The sequence below is a fragment of the Polypterus senegalus genome, chromosome 3 (assembly GCF_016835505.1).
Source record: "Polypterus senegalus isolate Bchr_013 chromosome 3, ASM1683550v1, whole genome shotgun sequence".
Classification (NCBI taxonomy): domain Eukaryota; kingdom Metazoa; phylum Chordata; class Cladistia; order Polypteriformes; family Polypteridae; genus Polypterus; species Polypterus senegalus.
This window is the reverse complement of record NC_053156.1, coordinates 170,964,664-170,988,721: the sequence shown is the minus strand read 5'-3', so window position 1 is coordinate 170,988,721 and position 24,058 is coordinate 170,964,664.

Below are 24,058 nucleotides of genomic sequence, written 5' to 3'. Positions count from 1 at the left end.
CTTTTATAAGGTGCGATACTAAGACGCTTCACACTTTCTCTTACTCTTCCAGTGCTACGAGTTCGTGGTAGGCAAGCGCAGGAGTGGGAGGTAGACAACGCCATCCCGGCTGGACAATGGCAAAGCTGTCTTTCCACTCCTACATGAGACCCGCCGCAACGCTCCCCAGAAGCTGCTCATTTGGTCAGCGAAGACGTCCCTCTGCACTTTCTAAATGGAAAAAAGGGCAAGCTTTATTTCTTTAAACCGATTTGTCTTTTTTTTTTCTGGATTCTGTCTTTGTTTGGGGATAATCCCACTACAAAAATTGGATTTTCTGTTTGATAAGCTTGAGGGATGACCATTTTTTTCACATTTCCTGTCTGGTTTCATACTTTGCGTCTTTGAAAGTGACTCAGTGTGTGTCCTATGCCATTACTTCTGTTTTTGCAATTTGCATCTAGCACTCACACTTCATCTTTTGTTGCTTCACCAATACCAGACTGACCAATCACACCAAAGGTAAACAGACCAATCAGATTGCTCAGAGAAACTGAAAACAGACCTTAGTGTTTTATTATATAGTAGATAGTTATTTACTGCATTAGCAGTGCGTAAACAGTAAATCCAAAGCTTCATGGTAGTGATTTTTTTAATTGAAGATCAAACTGTGCCCTTCATTCATTGGTCAAGAATCCCATCTTCAATTCAGACAAACAGTATTATGGGAATGTGTTTTTTCTGTTTTTACCGAAAGTATTAAAAGTGTTTAATCACAAAATGCACATACTGAATTTGTAATGTTCTTCGAATACAAATGGATAACCGCAGTGGATTGTACAACACAAATTACATTTTTTTTGCGTTTTTCCAGGGTCATTTTTCACATTTTTTTCCGTTATCCAGAGTTGGTTACCATTGGATCCTGCTTATATTGAATCTTCATTATTATCTTCTCCATGAAGGCAAGATATTAAAAAAAAATTTGTCCAACACTACAAACCACATGAAGTAACATTTAAAAAAATACATTCTTTTTTAGTGGAGTTTTCCCATAAGGCTCAAGAAACACTGTCATACTGTGTGTACATAAAAAGTATTTTAAAGTCACTTTTTTCTGTCAAGTGTTCTTTTTAGCTGATGAATCTCTCGCATTAATTCTTCCATATTCCTCATTTTCTGTACTTTCACATTCATACTCTGCTCTGACTTTTCCTCTTCCCAGGTCTCCTCATCCTACCTCTTTTCATCTGTCTATGTTGTCTTCATAGCATAAAAAACTTTCTTTTCATATTGTCATTTATTTTACTCTGTATCTGGGTAAATTAAGTGAAAGTGGTAAAACTGATACATATGCATACCACAATTCATACAAATACTTAATTTTTTAACTTCGTTGTCACTTAAAGTGCTTCTAAAATTTTGAACAAGAAGCAACTTTTTATTATGTTAGCTTTACAGTTCTAGTTAGTTTTAAAAATAGTGGATGAGTGCCAACTAATTTGTAGGTGTCAGGCTAAACTTCAGTGATATTTAATTAACATCTATAAGCTACAGTCTGCATTGAAAATATATTATCATGGCATTGTATCAGAATCCCAGAACAAAGAAAATTGCTTGTCTGTCTGATGTTACTTGCACATCAAGATTCAAAAAAGTCAGAAGCTTGGCTCTCAATGATAGCAAAAAAACTGGGTAGCTAGATAGACGAAAAAATAGGTTTGCAAAAGAAATGCCCACAAAAACTGAATTACCACAGGCTTCCAGGTCACATTGTATTTGTGTTCAAAACATTTTATATGAAGTGCAACATGAAAGTGGGAGAGGTAAAAAACAATTGGGCGTCCATAAATGTCTCCATCTATCACACATTTATTGTTCCATGTCTTGGTTAAAATTTGTATCAGAAGAAGATAAATTAATAAAGCTTGGCTATGGGGGGAACAGAGGGGCTCCATTTTTTCAGTGGAGGGCCATGATCAGAGCTTCTTTCCTGGGTCCAGTAGGTGCCAATTCCAATCCCAATGCACACCTCTGGATTTTATAGATTTGTATATGAACAACAGGTCAGTGACAAAAACTACAGAAACACATACTGTATCTAAATTGGTTTTTAGAGCATTGTGCCAGCATTAGAGGCATCAAAGAGCATAGTAAATACAGTGGAAGAAAAGCTCATTATTTTAGATCTCCACAAGTGCTCAGTTAGGTTGGGATCGGGTGACTGGGATGACTGTGGTATGTGGGTTACTTGGTTTACATGAAGTTTAAACCATTTACTGACTGCTTAAACCTTTTCATGGGAACTTGTGTTATCCTTTGAAAATTCTATTACCATCAAGTTAGAAATGTTTCATTATAGGATAAATGTAATCATTCAAAACTGTGTTTAATTATTGAAATATTAACTGTGCCTAGAAGATTAACTGTACCAGGAAAATGCAAGTTACAGTACACTATTTGGTCCTTTAGATGCATTCAATGTGCACAACATATGTGCTAATCCACTTGTTAGGAAACAATGTGATTCTCGTCCTAGCGTTCAATTGTTTCCGCTGCTGTACATCAAAGCCTGTTTTTGTGAATTACCCACAAAAGCACAGAAGATTATGGTGGATACCCAGAGTAAAAAACAAATGCAAAGTGAAAACACAAACAAAAAAGATAATAATTCAAGCAGAAAGGATGAAAATGCCAAAAAGGATAAAAATAAAAAGGACGATGACATGATCAGGAAAAGGGAAGGTGGATGGATCAGTAGAAAGAAAAGCAAAATACAACTCACATTTTAGTGAGTTTAATAACTCCCTGCAAAACATTTTGTTGCACATGTGCTGCCTGTGCAGTGGATGATACTTGTGTAAATTTGTGTGCAATGACAATAAACTTTCAGTGTCAGTTTAATGGCTCAGAAAAACATGCCCATCTCAGTTTTGACTTAAAATAGACTTGGTGATCTGCTACCTCCAAGCTTACAAGAATACTTGTCTGCGAACAGTGGATATTTCTAAAAGTTCAGGCTGCTATTGTAAACTGTATGTATGTGACCATTAGTAACAATAACCTAAATTACAGGTTAACATTGTTGTCATGCATTATCAAGAGTATTACATAAGAAAGCCAAGTTGGGCACTAGCAGGTCCTAACTGTTTCAGCTATTTCATAGAATAGCTGACCGGAATCACACTATGTTCTGCTTTTTCACAGCTACTCCTGTTTTTGTTGTTTACAACAACAACATTTATTTATATAGCACATTTTCATACAAATGATATAAAACAAAGTGCTTTACAGGATGAAGAAATAGGAAAAAAGACAAAATATATAAGAAATAAAATTAGGCAATATAAATTAACATAGAATAAAAGTAAGGTCCAATGGCCAGGGAGGACAGAAAAAAAAAACCCAAAAAACTCCAGAGGGCTGGAGAAAAAAAATAAAATCTGCAGGGGTTCCAAGGCCACAAGACCACCCAGCCCCCTCTAGGCATTCTACTTAACATAAATGATCTCAATCAGTCCTCATTGTATTCAGGGTTCACATGGAAGAACTTGATGATGACAGTCATGTGGACTTCTGCTTTGTAGCCAATTGGATGTGTGATTGATTTCCAGTGATTAACAAGATGACATTGTTTTTTGAAGTTAGGGCTAAATGATCTTCATCCAGAAATTGCAGTAATAGGGAATAAAAATGGACAGTGCTTTGTTTAGTGCTGCTGCCTCCCAATGTCATAGTCCTGAGATTGAATCCTAACCTTGATTCTGCCTAGTACAGTTTACACATATGAATTTCCTTCAGGTACTCCAGTTTTCTTTCTACATTACATTAATCAGCAAGTCAAACCTGGTCCAGTGTAAATGAATGTGGGTGGTTGTGAGAGTATCCTATAATGGTCTCACAATCAGTGTTGTCAGCATCACCACCAGAAAATTTTATGATGGTATGTCATTGGTAATCGACTTATGGCTATTCTCCTTTACACATTATCCACGGTCTAGCACCACAACTTTTCTCTGACTTTCGATATTGATTCCCACTTTGGTTTCATGACCAAACATGCATCTTTCGATCTGGCTACTCCACCCTAGCGGCTTGTCATATTTCCTCTATCCAGCACGCAATTCAGGAGGGTTTGCTGGAACTAAAAATGTAAGTGGTTGGTGTCCACATTGCAGTCTATTTGATTATTTCTGGAAAACGTGATTGGCACAACGCTCACATCCCTATAATAAAAAAGCAGGTTTAGGAAATGAATAATTATTACTATGCATATAGAATAATGAGTTCAAGAGATAGATTGAAGTGCCTTGATGGAGAGATATTGTATCGAGTGGCAGAAATTTTAAAAGGTCTGTCTTTGTGGACTCCGAAGGAAATTGTTGAGGCTATTGGCTAGTTTTATCTTTCATCAACTCTTTTAGTACAACAAAACCAAACTCAAAGTTGCAATGAAACAAAATTCAAAGCCAATATCTTTTTCAACTATTTGTTTACTTGATTTTTTTAATACCGCTTGAGCATGAAGAGTATTTAAATGGTCTTTCTTTTGTTTGGTTAAAGTTTACATTCACATAGTAGTGGGGTTCCCCTCTTTTGTAGTGCATTTATGCTAGGGTTATAATAACTTATTCCGGGTCTTGGCTTGGAAGTAAACTTGGCATGAGAGTAGCTTCCTTAGCATTTTGTTTACCACAGGAAAAACAACCCAAAATCCATGAATTTTTTTCAACAAGAAAATATGTTATTATGTGTAACATCAATATGCATACTGTGAGAATGGTTTGTCTAGAGTTCATTGCTGTACTGCATGCAGATTTAGAGCATTTGGTCCTTTATGTAACAAGTTTTGAGATAGTTACCAATGCACAGCCTGATGTTACAATTGGGACAGTAGAAGTGTGTATCTTTGCTCACTTTTCTTATATTTTATTCTGTTGCTTACTCATGAAAGGTTAGAATGTCAGGGTCTAACCTGCTCCTTTTGACGCACCCTTTGTGTTATTGTAGGTTACCACAGCATAAGGCTTAGTGACTTTAACATTTCTCCTAACATGAATGTTGACAGTTGCCACACTGTAAATAGTAGGGCTAACATTTTGCTTATCCTTCCATTTGTTCAGAATTATTTAGCTTTTTTTGTCACCCACCTATTGTTGCACCACATTGAAACTACACTTCATGGTTATGTCTTTGGCTTAATTTTTGCACTATGTTTTGTGAATTTCCCCTTGGGATTAATAAAGTATCTATCTATCTATCTATCTATCTATCTATCTATCTATCTATCTATCTATCTATCTATCTATCTATCTATCTATCTATCTATCTATCTCCTGATTTTCTTCAATAAAAGTTCTCACTGTCTCCTTTCATGTCATTATAATTTGCTCTTTGCTTTTCTCCTCATATTTCTGTTTAAGCTCCTAATCTTAGTCAAGCTAATGGACGTTTCTCAACTATCACTCCCAGCTCAACTGCAACAGTCAAATTCGAAACTCCTTACTACTTGCACAGAGAGCAACTCAACACTACACAATGTAGTGACTGAACTTAGCAGCACTGAAGTCATATTTTTAGGGCTAAAAGCCAACATTTCCCTTATACTGTAAATAATGATATTCTGTTATATCTGGGTGCACAAGTGGTAGATAACATTTGAAGATACAAAACAGTCCAAATCTACATGGGCTTCTACAATGCCAATCATCTTTGACATACTTAGTCTACAAACTTGGTCAAGCTACTCATTAATGATGTGGGTTTATAGATTTATAGGGTCATCATTGTCACATGTACAGAGTACAGTGAAATTCTTACTTGCATATGATAAACAACTTGAAATTATAGTGAAAAAATGACATTTTGTTTGAAAATAATTTAACTTAAATCACTTTCAATTAAAAAAGTATATTAAAGAAAATTCATACTTTTGATGGACTTTCTGTAGCTCATTTATTGGGGTTGTTATGGTTTCAGCATGTTCACCCATGAGCCATACAAATTAAAAAGATAATATATGCAATGTGATATGCTGCATTTTTATTCTTAGCTCAAAGAAACAAGTCTGATGCATGAAAATCATATTTTACTTCCTATGGTTAAATGACTGGAACCTCGGTGAAGCAGTCATTATTTTTGATTTTTTAAAATTAGAGGAAGCATCTAGTCAAATATGTGGAGCTCTATCAGAAAAATAACAGGACTTTAATTTGTTTCAATTAATAAAGTAGAGAATGCACAAATTGAACAAGAATGACATATACTACATAAACACTTTACCTGAGTGAATAATGGAGTGGGAGGGAACATGGTATATTGTAGTCCTGGAGTAATATTAAAGAAAAGTAGTGAAAGTAAAAATTATTATTATTTTTTTTTAATTTCACATTTCTGTATTTTTTCTGAATGTTTTTGAGTGGCACTAAAACCAAAATAAGTCTCTAGTACCTCTGTGTTTAACTCACCAGTCTGCCAGGTAGCTTACAGTGTTGACTGCCCTAATATAATGACAAAATTAAAAAAAAAAAATAGAAGTATAATAATTATCACCACCCATGATTCCAGTTTGCAGAGTCTTTGATAATATATGCAAAGAATGTAACATAAACATCCAAGTAATGCACAGTGTCAGTTTTTAAGCACAATAGCAGCTAAGGAGATCTTTTTTAGCATGCCAGGAGCAAAGATGTAGGTAGAGCCGTGTTTTTCAACTTTTTTTTACAGTGGTAGCACCCTTTTTTGTAACCCGAAATACCCCAAAGTATACCACAATTCTGCCAACCAAAAAAGCTTTAAATCTCTTAAATTTGCTAAAGTGTCCGAAGGGGTAGGCCAGGGAGCAGCACAAAAAGCAGCTTGGAGATTGCCGTTCGCAGACAGAGCACTTAGTGAGCACTTTGGATGCATTTTCCTAGCTGTTTATTTCTTTGCCCACTCATACAGAAGGCCCTCTCTGCCTCACTCTATTGTACCTGGGGTTAGAGGCAACTCATATGCCCACTGTCCCTCAGCTCTGTGAGAGTCTGTGACGAACATGCACCCAGATGAACACTGGACATGTCTCCTGAACTCTAAAGTGTTCTCTAAGTGCTGTGTCTTCAAAACAGCAAACACAGAGCTGCTTTAATGTCAATTTCTCCTAGTAATCCCGTCCTTCTTAGACATGTCTTAACCACCTAAGGAGCATGTCTCTTTTAGGTTTGGATCCAGGGGTACTACACTTTTATTTCCACAGCACAGCTGTCATTGTGCACCAGTTAAAAGACACTTGTGTAGAGTATCATTATCAAATCATTAACAATTGAGGATGGCATTTGCAGAGTTTTAACACAAGCCCATTTAAGAGATGCTTATTTCAATTAGGTCAGCCTTTTGCATTCAAAAGCTACAGTCATTTCAATCATTTAATTTTACTTTGATGTGTTTGCGTCTCTTATGCTTTACCAATTTGAGTATTAATACATTAGTCTTGTTTTCTTAATGTCTTCTTTTCATTTTGCCTTTCTGGAAGGCAATCAAATTCAGGTTGCACTTCCTCAAGTAGTATTTTGTTAAAAGGTCAGGTATCAGGTCATTGTTAAGTTTAAACTATGCCATTAAATTAAAAAAAATCCCTTTGTGTTGATCCTACATTAATTTTGTGATTTAGTGTATATCTGTGTATTTATTTCATGACTGCATGTTTTATTGTTAGATGTTTTAAAGTTAATATGTCGTATATACAGTTTATGATGTCATGTTTTTGAATAATGTAGTCTAGTGGCAACATGTATACATTGCAAAGAACCTTCCTTCCTGATCTTACAACAAATCCACAGGAGAGATGTTACAGAGATCCTGTTTCGCCTTTAAACATAACACTCATGGCCAAGTACAGAGGTGTAGAGGCACATCCATGTGTGGCATGTTCCAGTAAGTCCAGAATAGTTTTTAAATGCACTGTTGTTGAGTGTTAATGGTCAAAGTTACTGATGGTAGCAGTGTGATCAAGATAGAGTAACGCTAAAGTAGACTCAGCATATGTATTAAGGAGGAGGTCATTCATGATGCAGACAAGAGCCATTTAATTGTTGTGACACTACCAGAAGTCTTTTTTATTCTTTAGTATTCTTTTGTAAATAATAGTAGAGACTAACATAGGAAATTACTAGTGAAGCCACCCACTTCACCAAATTTGGTAAGGGTAACCTCACTGCTTTTGTATTATACTCTGAGCTGGCATTAACACATGGCTGGTAAGATTTAAATGAATGATTTTCAGTATTAGCTAAGCACAGGCAATACATAGTATTTTTTTGGAATAAAGAAAGGAAACCTTCAATTTGGAAAAAAATGATTGCCAGAATAGGAATGCAAGGCTTTGGCCTTTTCAATCAGGTGTGGTGAACAGAGTATCAAAAGCATAGCAGAACAAGACCTAGAGATTAAAAGGCAGTAAGAGGTAGGAGTATAGCGAGCATTAAGATAGTTGAGTTATGTTGCAACTAGGCTCACTCCCTTGGTTGGTATTTAAATTCCTTTTTAAGCCTTTTTTTATTAATTTCTGATTCTTTTGTTTATGTCAGTATTATTAGTTGTTTAACTTTTCAGTCTGCTGTATTTACCAGTTGTTAGTATTATTTACTGCCTATTTGCTACACGACTTTTATTCTGAACACTACAACCCTGAATTGGATTAGTTAGGTCTGAGAATATTGTGTTATGTTTCTAGGGACAAATCTTTGAGAAAACAGCAGCTGTATCCAGCAGCACGTGTATGAGAGTGAGTCTAAAGTAGTGCTAGGCGGTATGACCAAAATTCTATATCATGGTATTTTTAAAAATTATACCGGTTTCACAGTATTGGACTGTATTTTTTTCTCATGCATGAGTGGAAGTTAACCATATTATCCAGTGCAATTACTGGCTAAGAATAACCTATTCCACTGTCATGAGAATTGTACATTGTACAAAACAAATTTTAATGTGCATACAAGTATTAATACAGGTTTGCATGGTCCCATAAAGTGATAGTTTTCAAGGGGGTGGCACTAATAAAGAGAAGGAATCACATTGCATGACTGATGCAGTCAAAATATAGAGCCTTTTTAATGAACAAAGTTTGCAAACAACTTAAAACTAAAATGTAATATGTGACGTAAATGTAAAATGTAATAATAAAATAAATAATAGTGCACGCGGTGGGCTGTCGCCCTGCCCGGGGTTTGTTTCCTGTCTTGAACCCATTGCATCTTCCAGTAATAATATTATTACTTCCAAGACTTCAAGCCCAGGTGCATTACACAGTATTCCCCAAACTAAAATAAAATAAAATAAAACAAGTGCAACTTGGTGATGACATCTTTACCAACTGAACCATCATTAAGGCAAACTCTTTAATATAGACCTTGCTTCAAGCTAAGCTATATACATAAATAATAAAATTTCAACTTGCATTTATAATGCTATTTGTGGTATAGCCCTACAGAAGTGTATTAGGGCCACGGTGAAGAAAAAAAATATGGACACAGGGAAGAAAAAAAACTATATGTCAAGAATAAAGTAGACATGTTGACTTTATTCTCGACATTTCCACTTTAATCTGGATGCATATGGTGAGATTAAAGTCAATATTTCTACTTGATTCTTGCTGTTTATGTCGAGATTAAAGTCGACATTTCCACTTTGTTCTCATAGTTTATTTTGTCATTAAAGTAGAATGTCGTAATCTAAACTTCATCTTAAAATCAATATTTAATTTACTAGATTTACTCAAACCTCATCATGTTAATGTAACACATTAGATGTTTTGTGTTAAGTGTTCCCTGACCGAGTTGTTAATCGCTACGCACTTCTTAAACTGACTTCCTCCACACTAAGAGGAGGTGCAGGCAGCGATTGCCGCACAGAATACATTCATTTCATGATATTTCTGCTCTCTGAAAATGTAGAATGCCAAGATAAATTTTCATGATGAAATGCATTAAAGCAGGTATTAAACTTGCATGGTAGTGCTGTTCCCTCACAGTAAGGGGTCCCCAGGTATACGTTCAGTGTAGAGAACTTCATGGCAGGTGTGGCGAGGCTCCAAAAAACTGGATGTATGAATGGGTATCGCACAGGTTTAGCTTAAATATATTGTGTAAATGTTGGGTTCGTGTTCTGATGGTCGGAGACACGAACACAGAATTCAATGGATGTTCTTCTGAACGGGCTTTCTTTGTTGCATGTGTGCTGTCTCTATCTGACGCACCAAACCCCCAGTTCCTATCCTTCCTTTTTTTTTCTCCACATAACCAATCAACACACGATAAACGTCTTTGTGAAATTAAAACTAGTTATAAACTTAGACCACGGAGTGTTCAGAACTTCATTATATATGTTTAATTATGCCATCCATTCAGGGTTGCACCCATCCCAGCAAGCATTGTGTGCGAGGCAGGAGCAAATCCTGAACAGGGTGCCAGTACATTGCAGGTTGAATACAAGCAACACATACACTAGCATGGTCAATATAGCAGAACAAAATCCCACATCTACATGACTTTGAAAATAACTGAAGCACGCCGAGTAAACTCACTAGAAAAACATACAAATTCAAGGAAGGGAACACCCGGGACCCCCTTGTTGCGACACAGCAGTGCACCCTCCATGCCACCGTGCCCCCACATGATTAATATATGCTTTACTGCATTTCATCATAAAAATGATAAAGTATTTATCTTAGCATTTTGAATGTTCAGGGAGCAGGAATATCATTAAATTAAAGTATTCTGTGTGGTGATCGCTGCCTGCGCCTCCTCTTAGTGCAAAAGGAAGTCAATTTAAGAAGCATGTAGCGATTAACATGGCTCAGGGAACACTTAACACAAAGCATTTAATGTGCTACATAACTTATGATGGAGTTTGAGAAAATCTAGTAAATTAAATATTCATTTTAAGATGAAGTTTAGGTCACGATGTTCTACTTTAATGACAAATTACGAGAACAAAGTCAACATGGTGACTTTAACTTCAACATAAACGGTGAGAATAAAATATAAATGTCGAGAATAAAGTCAACGTGTCGACTTTATTCTCGTCATAAGCGTCAAGATTAAAGTGGAAATGTCGAGAATAATTTCAACATTTTGTCACACTGTTACACAGTACCCAGTCACATTACACAGTATTGAAAAAAAAATAAAACAAGTACAACTTGGCTTGCAGTATTATCCAGTAGTACAGAAACAATATTCACACATTTGAACATAATGGTCCACATCCAAACTTTTAAAACCAAAGTATCTTCAGACAACAGACACGGCTCCTTTTTTCGGCAAAAGTTCTTCTGTGTCATCATGTTCAACTTTAGCGTCTGCTACAGCTTCAGTTTCAGAATGTTCTCTGTCCATTTTCACCACTCAATACCTCCACTAACGCATGTACTCTATTGCATGCATGTTTAGTGGTGCAGCAGTGAAAAAGGTCCCCCCTCAAACAGTTTCCAGCTGCGCCACATTCCGAATGTTGTTTAGGCTATTTAAACCAGTGTTGTGGTATAAAAAAAATCCATATCATGACAAAAATAAAAAACGTTTTTTGGTATGATCCAATATACCGCCCAGCACTAGTCTAAAGGAGTTTAGAGGATGAAGTCTAAAATCAGAGTTGCAAAACAGCAATCAACATATAAGATCAAGTGACCAAGGATCAGACTGGTATAGGTGTAAGTTTACAGTTCAAAAAAGATCTGTAAACTACATGATAGAAGGCAGAATTGTACTAAGGAGAAGCATAGAAAATAAAAAGGAAAAAGAGAGGAGAGTAATAATGTGGCCATGCCCTACTCAAATGATACTTAAAGCATAACTTTGGTATTGCCAATCTGAAACTACTTCTTCGCATATATGGCATATATGCATTTGTAATGCAAAACTGTGTTCTAAAGGTAAGCATTTTCTTAAAAAAAAAAAAAAAAGTCTAGCCTACTCTGGCATTTTGTTATTTGTAGTTATTGGGTATGGGACACCAGTGGAAAAACAAAAACTTAAAAACATACCAAATACATCAGTTTATTCAAACCAAGAAGGTTATTAAGCGTACATGTCAATGAATCACCAATATTATGAGATGCAGCCATTTTAAAAGACAAGCACTGAATCAATCAGCTGTGAGTGCTATCTCAGTGCTCGTCTTCCTTTGCAACAACCTTTCACCTCCAGGAGCATACATTCCTCTCGAAAGATAAAATTACGCTAAATAAGCACAGGGCATGGACAGTTATTATGTTGAAATACTTTATGTATTAATGTGAGAACTTCTCCCAGGAAGGCCACTGCTATCACACAAACAAATAGGAATTATTGCCTTACCACAAGAAAAATAGTACCAGGAATATGTGATAAAATTATTATTTCCAGGTACCTTTTGTTGTCACAAACATGCATCAGAAAGACAGAAGGAATGTTTTCATATATTGACACATTTGTCACTTAAAAGTGGGCATATTTGATAAGTTTGTAGGCTTTTAATTTTTTTTGGCTCCTCTGCCCCATGGCTTCCATTATAACAAACTAGGGCAGACTATGTGTTTTTTACAATTTAAATAAAACACTTAACTTCAGAACACTATGTTGTGTGGGAAATTCATGTTTGTGTAGAAATAACTTACTTGAAAGATACCAAACTTATCCTTTATTAGGGAAAATAAGGATGAGCTGCTCAGAAAAATGGCCATTCAAAACAGCATAGCAAGGAAGCAGTAGCCATCATGGGTGCCAAGTTTAAGTAAACCAAGAGTGCCATGATTCTGTAAGACAAAACAGATTGATGTTTGAAGAAGTAATGAGTTTATTAATAAGAAGTGATTTAGAAAGGAGGTAGAAACATTTGCGGAATCAATGTCTGCATAAAGAGGAAAGACACCTCATATTAACTAGTACCTAACCAAAATCAGCAAGACAAGTAGTCTGTTTAGGCCGAGGCAAACAGAGATTAGTTGTGCGGCAAGATAAACAACTACTGTATGTTTGATAGTATATGTGAAGCACTAGTCAAGCATTTCCGGGTCAGACTGCAAAATGTAGCCAAACTTTAACTTGTCCTAAAATGCACACTTACCAAACTTTTTTCTAATAATTATGGCTGGGAATGTAACTCTCCTTGTGGCCAAAAATATCTCTTTGGAAAGACGATTATTTCAAATGCTAATGACTTATCAAGTCAATCTGAAACTGGAATGACTGAAACAGCAAAATGAAAATTAATGAACAATTACTTTGATTTTGGAACTGCTGAACAAAAGATACAAAACTCAAAAAAGTATGTTGTCATAAGAATATTACAAAAATAATAGACTTTAACTGTAACAGAATTAAAGAGATATCAATCAAAGGCTATAGGGTATAGCCTAGGATATAGGCTATGATATAGGAATTATGTCACTTTTAAGTGGCATATGTGCTGCCATTATTTTCCATCAGTCATACAGCAGCATTTTGAATGCAATGGGTTAGCTGCCCTTTTTTAGTCAGATCAGAGTATACTACGGTTGGACATTTCTGGCCCTGAATAGTCCCTCTGCTTCCCACTATACTAAACAATTGCAGACAGGTTTGAAGCAGGCATCTAAAATGCAGTAAGATGGCGATGGAAGACTACTCAAGCAGATTATTTTGTTTTTTTTTAAAAATGTGGAAAAGTGTATATGGACAGTAGGATGTGAATGTCCATATATGTTTACATATCTGTAGAAAAATAAGGTAGGAACATGCAGTAGAGGAAGAAGAAATAAATTGCCAATCATAGTACACTGATACTTCAGAAATCTTCTAACCAAACCTTGCTGGTAATAAAGAAATATATTGATCTATGAAAACAGAAAAAAGATCTAAGATTTTCTCTAAGAAATGCATTCTTTTATTGACAAAGTATTAGCCATTAAACACGATCACTCACCACATTGTTTATTTAATGAAATTCTTCCATTACTAGATGGTGGCAAAAATCCAAAAATATTTTAATGATAGTAACAAAGAGATTTAATAGCCTTCAGCAAAAATATACATTCATATCTTTTATTAAAAAATACCAGGCATCAGTATTGTACAGGAAAAAAGTAATAAATTTTAATAACAGCAACCGTAAATTAGTTTCAGTGACAGCAGCATAGATAAAATAGATTTTAATATTTTACTGTGTTTTTTAAGAAAGCAGTACAATACACTACATGGTATGAGTGCATTTTTTCAGACATTCCACATTCCCAGTGATTATTTCTGAGACATTCCCATTCCCAGTGATTATTTTCTGATTCCTCTTTCTTAATAAGGAAAAGTAAGAAAAAAGAAAGAGAGCGTGAATTGACTATGTCTAGTTTCACATAAACTCAAAGCCAGAAAATAACAGAAAGCTGAACAGGATTTCACCAGCTGAACAAAATTAGGTGGCAAGCTAAGAATGTACTAAAAGGGTGTACTGAACTGAGAAAGAAAGTTTCACCTGGCATAACAGCAAAGAAGGCTATAATTGAGTAAAGATCTATTGAGCAACAAAGGCTTGCAGCAGCAAAGAAAAAACAAAGATCCAACAGGGTGAGAGCTGTGGGCAAAGCAAAATGCATTGTTAATGGATGCTGGCACTTCCCAGCAAGTTGGATCCAATCCTAGTCACATTCAAGAAAACATATTAATATTTATTGAAAAGATATGCCTACAGCTAAATATTTTCAGGCAGCATTCTTTTAATAAAATGTATTCATCATTTGTGTTCAAAATATTGATCACAGAAGACATTTTAAACCAAACATTGGGACAACCCAACATCTCATTTTTAGATAGCACACCTTAAACCATGGTTATTTAATGTAAAACTAAAATTCTTGTTGCCTGCATTGAACGGAACATGGAAAATGTTTTTTACCAATTTCAGAAATGAGGACTGAGTTTTCAGAGTTTCATAATGTTTCCAAAAACTGAGTTCTATCTACTAATGCACAAGTAATATGGTATTTATACTACAAATGGCAAACCCCAAATTCTAAATAAATTTCAAAATGTCTGTATTCAATTTGGTTACACTTTGACATTTTCTTTTCACTGAAGGATGGTGTTAATTTGCATATCACTGGATTCAAACAGAGTCATTTTTTTCTGCTTGCAATAAAACATTCCATCAGGACCGTGAGCGTCTTTGGCCTACAGACATTAACTTATCCTACTAGATTATCAATGACCTGTTTTATTTAAGACACCTAAATGAAGAAACATCAAAATGACCATGTGAAACTGAGGGCAAAAGTATGAATTGGTGCTTTATTTGCCTTTCTTTCACTACTTTGCCATTGATAGGGTCTCAGGATAAGTTGTCCAACAGGCAACAATAGAAGCAGGTGTTCAGGAGTGGTGAGTGAGGACAGTGATGCCCATGTATGTTAATGCAAGGACGAGGGTCAGGAATGATGTGTACATGAACAGCTACTTCAATGCTGATGTGTGCATGCATCAGTGAATTAGTCCTGTTCTTTTTGTACTGGTTGTAGAAGCTTTGTCTAAAAAATTTAAGGTAAGGTCTGGATGAATAACTTCTCTTCCCTGATTATCTGGCACTTTTGGCAGCTAGTAAGAAGAAGCTGAAATGTCTGAGAGTGAATAGAGAAAAGACCAAGTTAATGCATGGCCAGACTAACCAACGTCACTGCAGGAAGATTCCAAGTAGTATGTTTCATGCTCAGTTTGCAAAGGATGCATGGGGAGAAACTTGATACGGTGCAATAGTGTTCATGGCTGGGAGCATACTAGGTGCAATAGAATCAAAAGAGCTTTGGGAAAAGCAGTAAATGGCTTTGTGTGCAAGATGTGGGGAGATGATCTGAAAGAAAATCCAAAAATCACATCACTCTCTATTGATAGCCATAATAACAGTTTGAAGTCTGTGATATTTTCTGTTACCTTGGGCACTCTCTGAGAGCAGTAGGGGGATGTAAGGATGCTGTTGTTGCAAGAATAACATGCCCATGGATTGCGTTAATAGAACTGCCTAAAGTGCTTCTAACCAAAGGAGTTTCTCTAAAAATAAAAGGTGTATTATATAAAGCCTTTGTGCGGCCAGCCATTCTGTATGTTTTTCAGAATCTGGGCTGTGAAAGGTTAGGAAATGGTGACTATACAGTAAAAAGAGATGAGGATGCTCTGGGAGATGGTTGGTGAGTCACTGAGAGAGCACAGAACGTTTCATGAAATTTGCTATCTGTTTTATATAACATAAAAATTACTGGAGAAGACAGATTCATGGTTAAGGGATACTTTGGTTGACTGGGAATAGTATCCTGTAAACGTATGATAATGGTGAGTATGAACTGGTGCATTTAATTGGCCAACTGTCTGTTATTAAAATTAAAGTTCACAATTTGTTGTGTGTGGATATGAGGAAATATTTCACCCTGATATTTTTGATATGTAGCACATGAATAGGAACAAAAGAGAATTTGTCAGTCCTTTATTTATCCTGTTCTCAACCATTTGTGCTTGATAACCTTGTATCTCTTTTAATATCTTTCAATTATCTCATAGCTGTTAAATGGAGTCTTTACACAATGTAGCACTAGATCTTTTACTGATTTGTAATATGTACATTACAATGAAACTTTCAAATCAATAGTATAAACTTGGAGAAAAAATTGACAATAGAGCTCCCACAGTACATAGGCCAGGGGTCTTTTCTTACAAGAGTTGCAGTGGAAGCAGCTTGTTGGTGAACTCATTGTTTAATTAGCCAGGCTATTGATTTGACAGTTGTTGTTTTTGTTTCTTCTCTTATTCTGCCACATCAAAAATGCCTGTCTGTGTATAGCTTACTTTATAAAAAATCTGGAATGAAATTGTACAGTTCTTCAATGTTGTATACAAACAAGCTGTTCAATAATGAATATCCACAGGCACAAATGAGACCAATTTAGCCATTCCACTGGTAACCACTGTATCTCGAAACTCATTTTTAATTTGTTAAGGAACTTTATTCTAAGGACTCAGTAAACTAAAATGAAGTTAAAAATTAACAGATTCAATAAAGTTTGACTACACAAGAATACCTTATGAAGCTTTTTAGAGAAGTAGCTTTTTGAGATTACAGACAAAATGCTAAGACAAGCCTTTTAATTGAGACCAGCTAAGTAGATTCTAAATTTAAATTTGTTTGGAATTAAAACCTGCAGCCATCAAAACTTTCAACTAACTGAGTTTGAGACCCTTGGTATGAAAAAATCTTGTTTGTACAATTTACATTTGTTGTTTGTCTTATCATCAGCTAATGAAATGCTATTAAACAACATATTTGATTTATATACTGTATACTGTTAAAAAAATTAAAGTAACACTTTTTAATCAGAGTATAGCATCAGGTCAATGAAACTGTTGGGATATTGATCTGGTCAGTTAAGTAGCAGAGGGGGTTGTTAATCAGGTGCACTAGAGGGGCAACAGTGACACAACCCCTAAAACAGGAATGGTTTAACAGGTGGAGGCCCACTGACATTTTTCCCTCCTCATCTTTTCTGACTATCTTTTTACTGGTTTTACATTTGGCTATGGTCAGTGTCATTACTGGTAGCATGAGGCGATACCTGGACCCTACAGAGGTTGCACAGGTAGTCCAACTTCTCCATGGATGGCACATTAATACGTGCCATTGCCAGAAGGTTTGCTGTGTCTCCCAGCACAGTCTCAAGGGCATGAAGGAGATTCCAGGAGACAGGTAGTTAGTCTAGGAGAGCTGGACAGGGCTGTAGAAGGTCCTTAACCCATGAGCAGGACCGGTATCTGCTCCTTTGGGCAAGAAGGAACAAGATTAGCACTGCCTGTGTGAATATCTTTGACCAAACAATCAGAAACAGACTTTAAGAGGGTGGCCTGAGGGCCCAAACATCCTCTAGTGGGCCCTGTACTCACTGCCTGGCACCGTGGAGCTCGATTGGCATTTTCCATAGAATACCAGAAATGGCCAGTCCACCACTGGCGCCCTGTGCTTTTCACAGATGAGAGCAGGTTCACCCTGAGCACATGTGACAGTTATGAAAGGGTCTGGAGAAGCCATGGAGAATGTTATGCTGTCTCTGACATTGTTCAGTATGACCGGTTTGGTGGTGGGTCAGTGATGGTCTGAGGAGACATATCCATGGAGGGACGCACAGACCTCTACAGGCTAGACAACGGCACTTTAACTGTCATTTGGTATTGGGATGAAATACTTGGACCCATTGTCAGACCCTGTGCTGGTGCAGTGGGTCCTAGGTTCCTTTTGGTGCACGACTATGCCCGGCCTCATGTGATGAGAGTATGCAGGCAGTTCCTGGACGATGAAGGAGTTGATACCATTGACTGGCCCCCACGCTCACCTGACCTAAATCCAATAGAACACCTCTGGGACATTATGTTTCGGTCCATCCAACGCCGCCAGGTTGCACCTCAGACTGTCTAGAAGCTCAGTGATGCCCTGGTCCAGATCTGGGAGGAGATCCCCCAGGACACCATCCGTCATCACATTAGGAGCATGCCTCGATGTTGCAAGGCATTCATACAAGCACATGGGGGCCATACAAAGTACTGTGTATGATTTTGATTTGCTACAATGAAATTTCGGACAAATGGACTAGCCTGCCACATTATTTTTTCACTTTGATTTTTGGGGTGTCTTTGAATTCAGCCCTCTGTACGTTGATAATTTTCATTTCCATCAAACGATGTGGTATGCGTTTATTCCTAACACATTACCAAGTCATTTTCAGTATAGATATACAGCAGGTTTTTTTTTCACATTGAGATCTGATGTGTTTTCAAAGTGTTCCTTTAAATTTTTTTGAGCAGTTTATGATTGTGTTTTTTTCTTTTCTTTTAAAAAAAATTGTTTTCATTAAAAATATGTTTCAATTGTAATTTCATTTCAGTAAATACAAATGATCAATTCTGGCAAATTGTGGCAGCAGCCTCCTTTGGGACACTTGATAGTCATGATTGAGACCACAGGAATTGTGTGGTGACCGACATTTTAGTGAAAAATATGCAGAGGTGCATTATATAATTGATATACAAGAGTGTAATAATGCATTTATAATTATTCAATAAATAATCATGATCTTTAAAAATAAATTGTGCCTTTTAAACAGTGTCTTAGATTGTCCCACAAATAAATATATTTAAAATGCAAACATAGTCTTTCCTCAGGTATTCTGTCTCCCTCCCACGTTAGGACATGCGTAGCCTGATGCATTCTGATCTGCCATCTCAGCCAGTATCCCGCGTCCCCAAACTGGCAGCTCAGTTGGTCACTGCAGCTCCCCATGGTACCTTGTCCTTAAACAGATGCTTCTACACACAGGATCCTCCCGTCTGTCTGTACTGCATTCTGGACTGCTCTATTAAATCATTCAACAGACTCACTTACTCCCCAGAACCTCCACACCAGCCATTGGTCCTGCTCCCGCTACAAAGCTCAACAAAGCCAATGCTACATGTTCTTTCCTTTCCACATATGAAATACTCAACAAGGCAAACTTCTAGTGAGTGGATCCCCTTTTGTCTTTTCATTTTCTCCATTTTCTCAAGCACTATCCCTCTTTCTGCTCCCACTTAATTCTCGTTAATTAGCTGGTAATCAAAAGATTCAACTATCAGAAGTGTTCACGTGTGCACCATGCTGAAGTGCAGATTAAACCATAGAGAAGGGCTTAAAAACTCTTAAAACAATTTTTAAAATTATTTTTATATATAGTGATAATAATAGATTTTTTATATATAGCATACTAAAATAACAGTCATTCCTAAGTGCTTCAGAAGTCAAGATAAGTAAAATAATAAATATAAACAATAATATTATTTTTTAACTCTATTAAAAATAAAATTCAAAATTTTAACAGTAAACAATAGAAATAAACATAAATTATAGATTATCAAAAGCACATTGAAACAAATACTGCATTTGTGCTTTTGATAATCTATAATTTATGTTTATTTCTATTGTTTACTGTTAAAATTTTGAATTTTATTTTTAATAGAGTTAAAAAATAATATTACTGTTTATATTTATTATTTTACTTATCTTGACTTATCAGTCAAAGCTTGTTCAATAGGTGAGGCCCAACAGAAAAAAAGGCTTGGTCGCAAATTGTGAAAAGTCTTGTCTGTGGAACAGCCAGGAGGTTAGAGGACCCACAGCACAAAGAACTAACTGATGTATAAGTGGTAAGTAAGTCTTGAAGATAAATAGGAGAAATATCAGCAATACATTTGTAAACTAAGAGAACAATTTTAAAATAGATCCTCTCTCTAATAGGTAACTTGTGCAAGGATGATAAAACAAGGGTTATATGAATAAATGTATAGGTCTTTTTTAAAAGACGTACAACACTGTTTTGGACATACTGCATCCTCTGAATGGTCTTTCCAAGGAGACTAATAAACACAGAATTACAGTAGTCAGGATGAGATGTGATAAAAGTATGACCTAACATTTCAGCGTCATGCATTCATTGAAAAGGTTCAAACTGTGGAATAATTTCTCAGCATCATGTATTAGTAGAAAAGGTTTAATTCTTGCTATATTTTGTAAATGACTGCATGAAATTCTGCACAAGGAAGCAATGTGACTTTGAAATAAAAGTGTAGAATCAAATTTAAGAAATGTTTAATTTATGTTTGCAACCCCTACAAAAGTAATATCAAGTCAAATTTCTCATTTTGAACCATAAATAGAGCCACATACAGTACTGCAAGTGAACAAACAACTAAAAAAAAAAAAGCTTTTAACTCGGTGCATAAGAATTACATATAAATTAAGCAATGTACCTTGATAAATCTCAATAATCTTGTGAATATGTCCTGCATGAAGCTTAAACACTCGATGATCAGGGGGTTGGGGTATGCCAGAAAGCATCAACTGTTGCAAGGAAATGACACACGATTGACAATTGAGGGGTTTAGGGGATTGGAGATTCCAGTGAAGCAACGGGTTCTGGAGTGCCACTAAGCAATGAAACACAGTCAAGGAGCTCTGTCTCCTGAGAACACCTGCACTACAGTTCAAAACCAGAGAGAGCTGAGTGTAAGCAGCAGGTGTTGCATCCAATTCAGTCCCCCTTGCACACCCTAGCAAAAATGTCAATCATCAGTGATGTTTCACAATCAGGGCTTGCACAGAAATAAATATTAGACCTCACCCTTCTCTACGTATAATTGTTAGGTGCAAAATCTGTTCTCTTAAAAAAAGTTACTCACCTTTACGCACGTCTACAACAAGGAACCCACAAGAACACAAATTTCTATGGCATCACTCACAGGTGACAACTGCATGCTCAATGCTTGATTCTTTTTCTATCACAGAACAGGAGCACTAACTAATAAATGACCTACAAATAATGGCACACAGCAAGACACTGACTGCACTACAATAAAGTCGAACAATGCACCTCACTCAATTTTGCTGAATCACAACGCAGCCTTCCCCTTTCTCATACCCCCTGAAATGCCATCTTACACCCCCTAGGGTGTGGCCACCCCAGGTTGGGAACCTCTTATCAACATTTTCAAAAGCACCAGCAAAATAACAAGTGTTGGTAACTCTAAATTGGAGCCATGAGAAGAGTGTTTATAACCATGTCTAAAGCAGTCTCAATGCTCCAAAAACCTCCAAAACCTGACTGATAAATCTAAAAAAAAGCTCATTCAAAACTGCAATGTAACAGTCTTCCAACATTTAAATGTAAATGAAAGATTAGAAATGGGGTGAAAATTTGACAAAATAACCCATTAAACCATTGTTTCCTTTAGGGGGTGATATAGCTCCCTAATTGGAATATGGAATATGTTCTTCTTTTATAATTGCGGCATTTTAAGTAACCGAAAAGTATAGAGACATGATATTAAAAGGCGATATCCCTCCCATAGTGATACGGTGGTAAAAATCACATAAGAGAAAATAACTTAGCTTTCTTTATTGACGATTTATGCGGCATTACAAACGGAGAAAGCCATAGCAGACAATACCAAGGTGGAAACTTGATGTATACGGTCTGCCATTTTCCGTCGCTGCGTTGAAAGGATTTTCGGGACGAATGATGATATCACTTATTCGTCCGTCAGCTTGTGTTTGGCTGCTGTCCAAGTATTTATTTACTGTCTTCTCCACATGTAGGCCCTTCCTTGGTTTCCAAACAAGGCAATGAAAGGATTCAATTTCATCTCTAACATACAGGAATAGTACAATGCCTATTTTCGCAGTTGTCCCCTTCATTCTCCAAATGCTAGGCTAGCAGTTTCTAAAATGCTGACAGCCCCTGTGTGCTAACTTTGGCCTGCACATGTGAGTGAATTTATAAAATAATTTCTTGTACAGAGCACAGTGACATTAAAATTACATTCTTGTCACAACCATCTTATCACATTTGGCTAAAGTACAGTATGTTCTCTGACCACAGAAGTAATTGTACTAAATTTCATTATAGTTTTGCTTTTTTTATACTTCTCTTACTTGAAAACAGACATAGTGCAATATTAAACAATAAATTACATTACAACACATACTGTAAATTATTTTAAACACCCAGTAAACAGAATTAATCTCAATAATTAACATAAAAAAATACAGTATATAGTATATTAGAATTGTAACTGAGACAGAGGCAGCTGACATTAGAGGAAAGGATCAGAGAAAAATATAGACAACAAAATACTTGAATAAAATAATTTCTGAGACATCCTTGGTCATTTATAATAGACTACCTGTGGAAGCTGGGAAATTTCCTAAGACAATGGTGATAAACCTGTTCTAGAACTTCAAAATTTGGCATGAAATTCCCTTTGAGTATTCTTTTTGCATTACATGATGTAATTTGATGTAAATAGTCTTATAGCTTCAATAAAATAGGCCCATGTAAATCTTCAGAAGATGATAATTTGATTTTTCCACTTTGGCAACGTATTCCACGTGGGTCATTAGTTCATTTCAGTGCACAATAATGTGAACATATAACATTCATGGACCCTATATTCATGGAATTTTTTTATTACAATAATAATCAAAGTGTAAAAATGTTTTTTTTTTATTTTGGATGTCAAACACGTTTCTCTGTTCATATCAATATGTTTTAAGGCATATTTAGTAACAGCAGCACTGTGAATTTCTGGTTATTTATGTGTGTATTCAGCAACTGCAACTTTGTTCACTTTGGGATTTTTTTTTATGTGTTTGTAGTAACCACAATCGTGTTGTTCACCGCATTTTTTTGTGCATAATGAACCACAATTTTTTAAAATTGATATTGTTTATATATCTAGCATGGTGCTTACACTTTCCTGTTTTATTAGTATAGTTTTGAAATAATTTGGTCAAATCATATAAGTAAAAGAATGTGTTTGCTAGCGATGTTTGGTGTATCCAATTTTGGTCTCGGGTAAGATCAACAGTAATAATAGGTTCACAAACATGAATATAACCTCCACATTGAGTTTCTGTGAATTATAATGTTTTAACTGGCTGACAGTTTACCTCAAATTTAGCAAGTAATACACCATTTCTGTAAAAGCTTAACATCTATGTAAAGCTTGGCTCATTGTCATTATCTTTCACTGGTCACATTGCAGTAGTCTTCCGTTTATACAGATTCATTCTGTATAATATCTACATGATCAGACCGTATCTGACAGAGTATGCAACAAGTTCTTGTTGAATGCTGGCCGTGTTGCAACTCCTTATTGGCAAGGGTACCAATATGTACTGTCAAGCATCTGTGGATGCTACAAAATGTATATTTTCATTTTCTATAATATGCATGTCGCCATCCCCAACATCCCTGACCCCCAAAAGGCTCTCCCCCCATATCACACCATTGGCGTCAAGGCTGTCCATCAATCTGATGATGATGCTGTTCATCCATTTGTCCATCTCCATCACTCCCCCTCCCATTGGAAACATAGAAGTTGTCTTTTTCGTTCTAGGTTGAATCCAGGGTAGGAGCATATCCACTAATGACTGTCATATGGAAACCTTTTGCCAGTGGAACACGCAGGGTCATTAAGCAAGAGCTGATGCCAACAGTGGACTCTGGGATTTTCATGAGGAGTTAATTCTT